Raw genomic sequence first — 11,867 nt, 5'->3', positions numbered from 1 at the left:
ATGATCCCCCCAAAAGCCAGACTCACGACCCCCACAAAATCCAGATTTGTGCTCCCCAAAAGCATGACTCATGTCCCCCAAAACTCATACTTGTGCCCCCACAAGAGCCAGCCTCGTGCCCCCAAAAATCCAGACGCGTGCCCCCCAAAGCCAGACTCGTGTCGGCAGTAGCGGGTTTTATTCTCCAGTTTCTTCTCCCTGGAGCGGGGCGGGCTCAGAGGGCGCAGTTCCCCTCTCCGTAGCGCCGGCACCTCATCACCTTCAGGTAGGTCTCCACCTTGTGCAGGTCCTTTTTGAAGCACGAGAGCAGCCCGTAGTTCTTGACCAGCGCGTCCTCCCCGCGCAGGTGGAGCTCGAATTTCTCGTAGGTGGCTTTGAGCACCTGCGGACCCCGCGGGCTGCGCTCCTCCAGCTCCTGCGGGACAACGGGGAAACTCCGGGAGAGGCAGGGCCGGACAGGGGCGTCTCCCAGGGACAAACCTCCTGCCGAGCCCTGGGACAGGTCAGGGGCGTTGCCCCCGGTTTTAAATGGGGTTTCAGGTGGGGTTTTGTGTAGCAGGAGTCCTTGTAAAGCATATGTATTGTATAAGTGGCTGTGCCCCAGTCCTAGTTATTCTAAATGAGTCACAGCTGCTGCCCAACTAAGGACTCCACAGCTGTAGCTCATTTAGAATAACTAGGACTGGGGCACAGCCACTTATACAATACATATGCTTTACAAGGACTCCTCCTACATTTCCCCCTTTTTCTTTTGCTGACAGATGTTCAAATATGATACAGATATTTAAGTACAAGACATACATTTCCCACAATCCATATTTTACCCCGAGACTCAAAGGCCTCGTACAACACACACACAGCTCTTTGCTCAAAGGCCGTATTCTTCACAGCTCTTGGCTGTCACAGCTCCTTGACTCAAAGGCTATGTTCTTCCACAGCTCTTGGCTGTCTTTCCCACAGTCCTGGCTCAAAGGCCATCTCACCTAATTCAGCACTCTGATTTCATGGGACCAACATCATCTGTGCTCTCTGAAGTGATTCAAAAGGGCTGGTTCATACCAGAATTGACTTTTTCTGAGTCTTACATCTAAATCTGTGTCCTTTTCCATTGATCTAAAATTATTTGATTACTTTTGCCTAAGTAGCTAGTTACGTAAATTAGTAACCAACTAACTCAATTCCCCAGAATGCTTCAGCTGAATGTTCACACCAATCTTTATCTGAAAACTCATCAAATCACACAGATTCCTCTTGTCTGGCCCTCTTTCAGTAACCTTTTACTGCCCAGTTTTGGACAAACCAGGTTTGAGCACGATGTTGTCTCCTTGTTCTGTTTTCAAATCTGTATTCTTAAGGAATGAAATTGCAATAAGGCACATACCACCATTAAAATGCCTCCCCCATAAATCTTTTCACCAGGTTCAGTGTAGCATGCAGCAAACACACCTGTGAACAACAGCTCAGCAATGTGCTCAGGCCTTGGGGTCCTTGGCAAGCAACTTTCTCCAGCAGGGCCAGAATGTCACACAAGGATCCTTTTTCTTTGGTGGTCCCCAATCTGTGTCCCTTTCATGATGATCATGAGGCAGATTTTAAGAGCTGAAATGAGGGATGTGGGACTCCAGGTGGCTCTTCAAAATACAGTTTATTGTATACAAAATGCAGTTTATTCCATCCAAGAGGTTACAGCAGTCCAGGGTCATGGGCAACAGAGCTGTGCCTACAGCTGTCAGCTCCAGAGACCCTTAGTTTAGGTTCCAATGCATTCTATACTTTTGGTTCCAATGCATTATATATTTTTCTTTTAGTTACATTGCATTCTATACTTCTCTTTGCTGAGCATCTTCATACAGTAGAACCAATCTATACCTTAACTTTTATCTCTAGCCTATCATAACTACTGTAATTACCATATTCATGTTACTGTTCTCCAATCACTCAACGTTAATACATTACAATTTAAGCTGGAAGTTGTTTTTCAGTTTTCCTGCAGTGGAAAATTCTGAGACCTTTTTTCTACTTGCAACTTCGCTGACTTGTTTGCCTGTCTATCTTTGTGCTTGGTAAAAACATTTTCTTGTTTGAGATGGGTTTATCCTTTGCTCTAAGCCATAAAAACCCCTTCTAACTAACACACCCTTTGCCTCCTTGGTTATCCAGTAAGACTGGCTCAGCAATTCTTTTCTTCTATACCAAAACTTGCTTCCATCTCTATTCCTTCATCAGACTCTATATTTAAAAAATTTTCTGCTAAGCACACATATCTGTGAGACTTTCTTGTCAAACTTTCATCCTTCCCAAGAGCAGATGAGGGAAACTTCAGACAGAGAAGAAGAAAGGCCTCACACTCTTTGTTTGAGGATCTTGCCTCTGGCTGTGCTGGTGCACAGGGCACGTCCTCTTCACCAGGACGCTGCTGGAGCTCAGCTCTGTGTCCCAGTAGTACTCTGGGGACAGCAGCCGGGTGGGTTTGTGCTGCAGGAGGTACCTGTTGAGGTGGCTCTCGTGGTGCCAGGGACCCTCAATGCCATTTTCTCTGTCCTGCAGCAGCCCTGCAGAGCAGGCTCTGCTCAGCTTGTACACCTCAGCCACGCTGCCCCCATAGAAGCTGGCAGTGTAGTGGAAGTCCCCTTGTCCCTCAGGGACGGCAGGTTGTGACTCAGAGTGTTTCTCAGAGGCTTTGTCCTCCTGCTGTGGGGTGACCTGCCAGGAGCTGATGGTGGCCACCAAGGCATCGATGATCTCCACGCCAATGTGTGCCAGGAGCTGGACATTGATATCCACGGAGTACAGATAATCCACCTCGTGCTGGAACTGGCTCTGGTGTAGGAGCTGAGGATGTCCATGCGGCTCCTGGAGATGTCCTGCCACCTGGGGTCATGCTGGACAGGGATGACAAACAGGTGGTTCTCAGGGGCCATCTGAAGGTGGGAGACCTTCTCGGGACAGTCTGTGAACAGGTAGAAGTTCACGGGGTGCCCAGCAAGGAAGTATTTGTTGGCAGAGCTCATGAACCCTTCGATGAACTGGACATAGCTAAGAGACATGGAAAGGAAGAGAAGGGAGAGGCTCCTTCTGCTGAGGAGTGACAGCTTTTCAAATTCATTTTCTTTCTCTTTTTCTATCTATTGCTCCTTTTTATGATGTTAGTGTCCTTTATTTAACACAGCTGCTGGGTTTTTCTCTGCAAAGAGTTTTGTTATTTTGCCTTTTATTATACCTTTTTGTTTCCAACACTACCACAGAAGCCATCCTGCTGATTTTATGCCTTCTAAGCTAGCTGAGCTATCTTGGGTGTGATATAAATCTCCAAGAGCTTATGAGACCTGGCTCAAAGAGGAAAATATTACTCTGCTGTGAGCTGTTTTCACTCTTTGGCCAGTTGGGGCCAAGCTCTGTGGAGACTCTGGAAAGAGTCAGGAGTTTTCATTATTATTTTTTTTTAGCATTCAGTAAGAATCCTTTCTGTATCCTTTAGTATAGTATAGTATTTATAATATAATATATAAAAATTAATTCTACATATAATTAATTATTATATGTAATTTTTATATAACATTATATATTATTATTTTTATATAAATTATATATTGTTATTTTTATATAAGATATACATAGTATATGTAATTATATATATAATAATATATGTAATCATATATGTATAATTTATATATAGAATATATATAATTTTCATTACTATCTTTTTAGCATTCAGTAAGTATCCTTTCTGCATCCTTTGGTATAGTATAGTATTTTTAAGATAATATATAATAATTAATTATATAGAAAATTAATAATTATATATGATAGTTAAAGTATATAAAATAAAATAAAATAAAATAAAATAAAAATAATAATAAATTAGCCTTCTGAGAACCTGTAGTCAGATTCATCATTCCTTCCTTCACCCCTTGCAGATACAATCATGCTCCACCAGCAGTACTGCAGAGAGGTTTAACTATTTGACAAGAAACAAAGGACAAACCAGTACTTTTCAACAGCAAAAGTGACCACTCCAGTGACCAGGTTCTTCTGCAGATATTGAGCATCCAGGATGTCTCTGCTGAACGTGCCTTCCCAGACAATTGGAGCCAGCCATGGTGTCAGCACCAGCACATCCCTCCTCCTGCAAGGGCTTGGCAATGAAGGCAGGCTTGAGATGGCCCAGGAAATTCATCAAAACAAACACAGATGTAACACTGAATTAATCATTCCAGTCTCACTTTGAAATCACAGCATAGGTTTCTGATTGCAGCACAGATTTCTGAATAGGCAATTCCAGAAAATAATTTATCCCAGTGACCAAAAATGTTAATTCCATAGGTGTTTACACATCAGGTATGATGGTGACTGCCATCACAAAAAATAGTATTTTGATTTTTTGGCTTCTGAGTTGTGACAGAGGATGCAAAAAACTGAATTAAGATAAAATTAAACCAAAATATTTTCAACTTTCATCATCATTACCTGGTTTCCTTTCTGAAAGTAACAAATTACAGATTCTTCATCTATGCATTTTTGATGGTTTATGGAAGAGTTGATTTTCTAGTCAGGCTTCTATTTCATTCGGTCTGGCTCTCGGCTATCCTGTCAGTGCCACTCTGTGTTTCTGACATCAATGGGATTTCATGGTCATGATATTCCATTGTGCCAGAGCAGGTGCACTTACCATGGAAGCATCAGAGATGTTTCATCTATTTTTCTGCAAATGAAAATAAAAAAAAAATATTGGAAATATTATACAGGGAGAAATAAAGGGTACATAAATGAATTGTGGCACAGAAGTTCCAGATTTTTTTTTTTTTTATGAGAGATGAGCGCCGCAAGAGATCTTTGTGTGGTTCAATGTCAGTGAGCATCCAGACTCCACCACAAACACTATTTTTTTATTTACATGAGTTCATATACAATGTGACCCTGCAGGGTGGCTCATATCAAAATGGAAATTTGCACTTCCAGGGCATGGATCTGGTGCCTAAAAAGGAGTCTTTTAGGTGAGTGTTGTCCTCACGGCCTGGACTGATCCTTTGGTAAACTCATTCCTGTGGTGGTGTTTGCAGGGGTACCAGGATGAGGGAAGAGATGAGAATCTTGACTCCATGTTTCAGAAGGCTTGATTTATTATTTTATTATATATATTATATTAAAAGAAAATTATATATTAGAACGATACTTAATGAATAGAAGAAAGGATTTAATCAGAAGGCTTGAAAGGAAAGAAATGGAATCATAATAAAATCTTGTGACTGACCAGAGAGTCTGAGCCAGCTGACTGTGATTGGCCATTAATTAAAAACAACCACATGAGACCAATCCCAGGAATGCACCTGTTGCATTCCACAGCAGCAGATCACCATTGTTCACATTTCACTTCTGAGGCCTCTCAGCTTGTCAGGAGAAAACATCCTAACAGAAGGATTTTTCATAAAATATGTCCGTGATGCTCTCCTGTATGTCCATACCTCTTTTATTACTTTTTCATTTTGCAGAATGAACTTACAGGACTGAATCGTTTCCAGGGGAGGCTTTGTGTTCCTGAGCTCTGGCTGGGGAGAAAGGGTAGTGGTACCTTGGACAGGATAAGAAGGAAATGAGTCAATGATAAAACCAAAATCAGCCTCTCACCCACTTCCATTGTGACTGAAACTATAAAACAAATCTAACAGAACATTTGTGGGGTCAGTATGGTGATGAGGATTTGCAAATCTCAGCTGTTTCAAGACAGGATGCAAAAAATGTGTATTTTATGATTGGCTTTTGGAAAATATTAAAATGAATATTATATGTGTTATGTCAGAAAGTGATGCTGTATTAATTTTCTTAAGTAGTGTGTTAAATAGAGTTTTAGGTTATAACATAATGTTAAAATAGAAACTGTGCCATGTAAGAGACTTTTTAAAGAGAGGACTCAGCAGCCACAGGACACCTGAATCTTTCAGAGAAAGAGAATTTATTGCTCCCTTATCAGAGGAAATGAACTTCTTCCCACCTCGCTCCGCCCTGAAGACGCTGTTAGGATTCAGAGGAAGAAGCTGACACTGACCAGACAGAATCCTGTGTTTGAATGGAATTTACGCATCATGTATGAGGTGTATGAATATGCAACAGGCTGTTGCTTTTAAGGGGTAATCCTCTGTTCATATGGGTCCTTTTTTGGGCTTATTTTGCCCAGAAAGAGGCACCCAGATGTCTGTAACTCTTTGGGGTTTTTTTGTCTCGTATTGTCCTAATCCAAATTGTCAAAATTTTCATTACTCCAGTTATATTACTATTTTTATAACCATTTTATTACTATTAAATTTTTAAAATTTTATTAAAAAGTGATTGGTGTTTTTCATACAGGAGTTTAGCCTAAAGTTATCTGAAGATCAATCAGCTCTGAGGATCTGCGAGTCATTTAATTTGCCCCAGACTGTTTGCACCAAAGGAAATGTGTGTGCTTTGAGCAGAACTTGGTCTCAGCTGATGCCAGAACTCTGCAGCTGCCTCTTGAATCCAGATGTTCACAGCACCCCTTGGCTCTGGCCATTCTGTGGGATCTGAGTGTAAATTTAAACAAAAATGTGAGCATTTGTGCTCACATTTGAGCATTTGATGCTCTGCTGCAGAGAAAGAATGGCTGAAAATTTGTCCTGATTCCTACAACTGGAACAGATCTTCAATATTGTTCCAGCCAACTCTGAATTAACCCCACCCGCTCTGATTTCAGGCTCCAGAACACTGAATACACACCTGTCCTGGTTTGAAAGGAAGTGAGATTTTGGGAGTTTGAAGTCAAACCAATCAGTGCTCAGATTTCAATGTTGGCATGAAACCAACCACCACGAAACAACATTTTTAGATTGAAGAATACTTGAAATATTCTCGATATTATATATATATATATATATATAAATAAATATATATAAAATATAACATATCTTTTATAGATATATAATATTATATATAAAATGTATATTTTTATATATAATGTATTATATATAATTATTCAGACTTTTAGAATTTCACAGAAAAGGTTAAAAGTGTTCACACCTTGCTTATTTTCATATTTTGAATGTAAAAGGAGATTTTGAATTTGTGTAAATTCAAAGCTTACATTGTACCTGCATTAGTTAGAAGAAACCTGTCTGAGTCTGGGCAGTAGAAAGAAATTCTTGTTGAGAATAATTGTCAAAGGTTAAACACCCACCAGATTGCACCAGTGATCCCTGCTGTCACTAGAATAGCCAGGCCATGTAATTTTGTCATTCCCATCTCCTTAGTGCTGCAAAGCAAGATTGTGAACTCTGGATTGACAGCAAAGTGGGGAAAAAACCCAAAACAAACACAAAAACAAAAAGGCAGCAAGTACTGGTTATGAAATACTGAATAAGTATTTTGTTTTGCACTGCAAGTCTGGACATAATACAGAGAAAAATTCGTTTTTCTAGATAGAAAGTTTGACATCTAGGTATTTATAATACATACTACATATTTACACAGTGAGCTCTCATTTTACAATAGTATAGTAAACCATTTTTAATTGTTCAAAGCAATAATTCTCATACCAGATTTTCTCTGAATCAGGTTTTATTTTTTTCCCCAGCCAGTGCCCTCTCTGATCTTGGTCTTTCTTTCTTCCTTTCCCTCTGTCCCTGCCTTTTTCTGTTGTTTTTCTATTATATTTTGTTATTTTATTTTTTAATTTTATTTTATTTATTTTTGTCTAGCTCTCCATTTTGACCTTGCTGCCTTGATTTTCCTGCTCTGCCCCTCACTGCTCAGTTCTCTTTTTTTCTAATTTGAAAGTCACAGTCCTTTTCTCTGGCTCAGCTTCTCCATCCATTCTGGGGCTGTTCACAACTGGGGTTCAGCCACATCTTCCTTTGTCCCAGCCTTCTGAAAAGTCTCTGGGGCATTCTGTTTGTCAATATTGACCATCCTCTGATTTCAGCATCTCCTCCTGCTGTCACCCGTTTCTCAGCCTAATTTCTTATCTATATCACAATTTTACAAGCCATGAGTTCTACAGCATTTCACTAGCAAGCTACAAAATAGCCCCGTCTCTCTCTCTACAAGGTCTTTTTAGGGGAAAAAACTTATCCAATTAAGAAATGACGCCTCAACTATTTCTGCTTTTAACCCAATAACCAATCACCCGTGGCCCACAATGTGGATTTTTTTTATCCAAATACACAAAACCACCCAAACCCATGGAGAAGAAGGTGAAGGAGAAGGAGGAGAAGGAGAAGGAGGAGGACAAAAAGGGAAGGAAGAGAAAAAGGAGGAGGAGAAGAAGAAGGAGAAGAAGGTGAAGGAGGAAAAGGAGAAGGGGGAGAAGGTGAAGGAGGAGAAGATGAAGGAGGAGAAGGTGAAGGAGGAGAAGGGGGAGAAGAAGAAAGAGAAGAAAAGAATAAGAAAGAAGGAGAAGGAGGAAAAGGGAAGGAGGAGAAAAAAAAGAAGAAGAAGCAGAAGGAGGAGAAGGGGGAGAAGGTGAAGGAGGAGAAGGGGAAGAAGAAGAAAGAGAAGAAGAGAGAAGGAGAAAGAAGGAGAAAGAAGGAGAAGAAGGAGGAGAAGGGGAAAAAGAAGGAAGAGAAAAAGAAAGAAGGAGGAGAAGGTGAAAGAGAAGGAGGAGAAGGGGGAGAAGAAAAAAGAAAAGAAAGGAGAAGAAAGAAGGAGGAGAAGAAAGATCAGCCACCACCCTAAAACCTCCATCTTGCTCTATATATATTACTATATTCTAAACCCTTAAACTCTAAGTTTAAGGTGATATCACCCTGTGATATTACACACTTCTATTCAAACTCTACACCCACAATCCCAGTTCTATCATTCCATTTTGGAAGCTTGTTCCATGGCCTCAGGTCAAATGCAGTGTTCTCTTGGAGGTCAGTGCCTGGCAGCACAGAAAATCCAAAATTCTCATTTGCCAGGGTTCCAGCACTCACCTGTGGTTCTCCCAACGCTCACACCCCAGCAGCTGCAGCTCTCTGCTGCTCCCAGCCATGCTGAACCAGTACCAGCTCCCAGATCCTCCTGTGTGTGTGTCAGCCCTGGGCTCGGGGCCAGCAGGAGCCTCCACCCCAATCCTCACCTTTTGTGGGAGCGCTGACACCTGAGCAATGGGGAAACAACAAGAAACCTGCAGCAGCCAGTTATTCCCTGGCACTGCAACCTGTGTGGGTTACCTAAAAACAGAGCCAGACCAAATGAAGGGGATGAAAAGTGGTTTTATTGATTGAATATGGGTGTGTATTGAATGTTTGGGTGTCTTCTCTCTGGGCTGTATCTCACTCTAAGTTGGAGTCATGTGCAGTGAGTTGGATTTCCCCTCTTAATGGTGTCTTTCACACCTAAAAATATTATTGATACTTAATCCTTGGGTACTGCTGTCTCTGTGGAACGTCAAGTAATATTAAAGACCAGTGCAATAATTATTTAATGTCCTGGTTGAGATGGAGACAACAAAAAGCAACACACTCCATTTTCAGAAGGCTTCAAACTGTTCTTATTATGGCCTGCATGCTTTTTATACATTCTTACAAAGCTCATAAGTTCACACTTTACTCATTGGTCACCAGAGACAAAGTGCTCATTGGAATATGTAGTTGAAGTTTCTCTTATTCTCCTTCTTTCTTTCTTGGTTTCTGTGCCAGCAACCTTGGTAGAAAATTCTTTTAGGGGTAAACATGGATCCTCTTCTCAAACTCCCCTCTGGCTCACAGAAGTCACTGTAAAACCTCTTCCACAATTTAATGGACAGAGAAACTAAAGCATTGATAAGTGAAGAGTTTTACCCATCATGAGCCACCAGCAAAGTACAAATATCCTGAGTTCTGCTCTGATGCTTTGTCACACAGACACAGTGACTTGGGAGAAGGAAGAAAAAAAGTATGAAGGTGCTACAATAGTTAGCACATAAAAAAATTAACAAGCAAACAACCAACAGCAGCAGAGCAACGCTTTCCATGAGGTTTAGAAAAAAGAGGGGAAATTATTCCCTCTAATTCTGTTCCCAGCTCTCTTGGGCTTTGAAGGATAATGTACTGGGAGATATTTTAGCATCCTGGGAAATCTCCTGCTCAGCTGAAGTGACAAAAGCCTGCAGGAACTGTTTGTGCTCACAGCTTTTAACAAAGCAGCCACCAACAAAGCAGCTTCCAGCCACTGGAGAGAGACAGAACAGCACAGGGGTAAGGTTTAGCTTAGTAGAAGAGAGACAAGCATAGATATGATCTCTCGTTAGACAAAAAGCTTTTAATTTATTTTTCTGTAGGTTTGTTAGAGCTGTTTCTTCTCATCTGATCTCACCTGAGCTCTGAAAATTCCAACGTAAGTTGTGAGTGTCCTGGAAATGGCATTCCCAGTTTTTATCGAGAATTGGAGCAGGACAAGGGAGAATGGCTTTGAACTGAAAAGGAATAAGTTTAGATTAGATATTGGAAAGAAATTCTTCTCTGGGATGGTGGGGAGGGTGCCCCTGCATCCCTGGAAGTGCCCGAATCCAGGTTGGACAGGGCTGGGAGCAGCCTGGGACAGTGGAAGGTGTCCCTGCCATGGCAGGGGTGGGTTGGGATGGGCTTTAAAATTCTCCCAACACAAACCAGTCTGGGATTCTGTGATTTTGTGATTTTGGCATTCTGTGATTTTGTGATTCTGTGATTTTGTGATTCTGGGATACTGTGATTTTGTGATTCTATGGTTTTTTGATTCTGTGATGCTGTGAGCACTTTTCAAGAGAAACATGGACATTTTTCTCAAAGTGTGAGAAAGAAGAGAAAGGGATTGCTTGGAAAGGAAAGCAGATTTGGATTTGACAGATTAAAAGACTAGAAATATGGAAATTTCTAATTGTACTTGATGTGCTTTTAAAAGTCTTACGACCTCTGTTGAGAGTATAAGTCAAATATAACCTTTCCCTCACTCTCTCTCTGTGTTTTCTATGCAATAGCAGTGCTTCTGGGCATGTTTATGTGGTAAAAAGGCATTTTTATTCTACTTTCAGTGGACTAGAATGTAAAAAACATTCACCATTATTTTTACATTGAAAAGCTTCATTCTTGAAACATGGAAGTTGGCTTTCTGTGCCACCTGAGAGTGATCTGTTAGTTGAGGAAGGTATCTGAAATGCTCCAGTTAATCACCCTTTTAAAATTAAAAGTAGAGTCAGTCAATTCTGACACTTTCAATTCTTTTAATTTAAAATTAAAGTAGTGCCAGTCAATATTCTAAGGTACTTTAAAGTAGATCTGGAATTTTTAAAGTCAATAATAGAATGGGGAACTATAATTTTTCTTTTTTTAATATCCTTTTGGTTCAGGCACTTCTCAATTATGGTTTGTATTCTATAGCCTGCTAAAACACTTAAACGAGGTTTTTTCCTTGTTCTGCTTGAATTTCTACTGGCTACATTAAAAAATGAGTTACCTGCCTTTCCTGTCCGTATTTACCACAGCTTAAATCTCATGGAACGCTGGGAGATGTGAAAGCCATCCTTACAAATGAATTTGTATTTAGTATTTTGTCACTTTATTATCTGAAAGCAGTGATGTATTTATTATGAAATATGTTAGTTATGTAATCAGATTGATTCTACAGAGACTATCTATATGCAAGAGAAAAATTTAATTTGAAATAAATATTTTGAAACTCAAATAATGATATCACAAAAATACATATTTCTTTTTCTTCAGAACATTAATGGATTTTTTTTCTCTTAATGTCTTCTATAGAAAATATTTTGTGAATAACAAATACTGAACATCATTCTAGAAAGTCAGTTGAGTATTGGATAGGAATGTGCAGGAATATGTAAAAAAAATGTTGTTTGAAATCTTCCCTAAGAAGTGAAAATAAGAGGCATAAACATCATACTTCAGGTATTTTGT

At 40.1% G+C, this 11,867-nt stretch overlaps 1 pseudogene; it reads right to left on the bottom strand.

Annotated features, from left to right (window-relative positions):
- Positions 1-214: 214 nt before the first annotated feature.
- On the bottom strand, positions 215-7,254 carry LOC128940106 (histo-blood group ABO system transferase 2-like; annotated as a pseudogene).
- Positions 7,255-11,867: the final 4,613 nt, after the last annotated feature.

This window comes from Melozone crissalis, unplaced genomic scaffold, assembly GCF_028551555.1.
Source record: "Melozone crissalis strain CALT ecotype California unplaced genomic scaffold, PUWL_Pcris_2 ptg000032l_1, whole genome shotgun sequence".
Lineage (NCBI taxonomy): Eukaryota > Metazoa > Chordata > Aves > Passeriformes > Passerellidae > Melozone > Melozone crissalis.
This window is presented reverse-complemented; position numbering and strand designations above follow the sequence as displayed.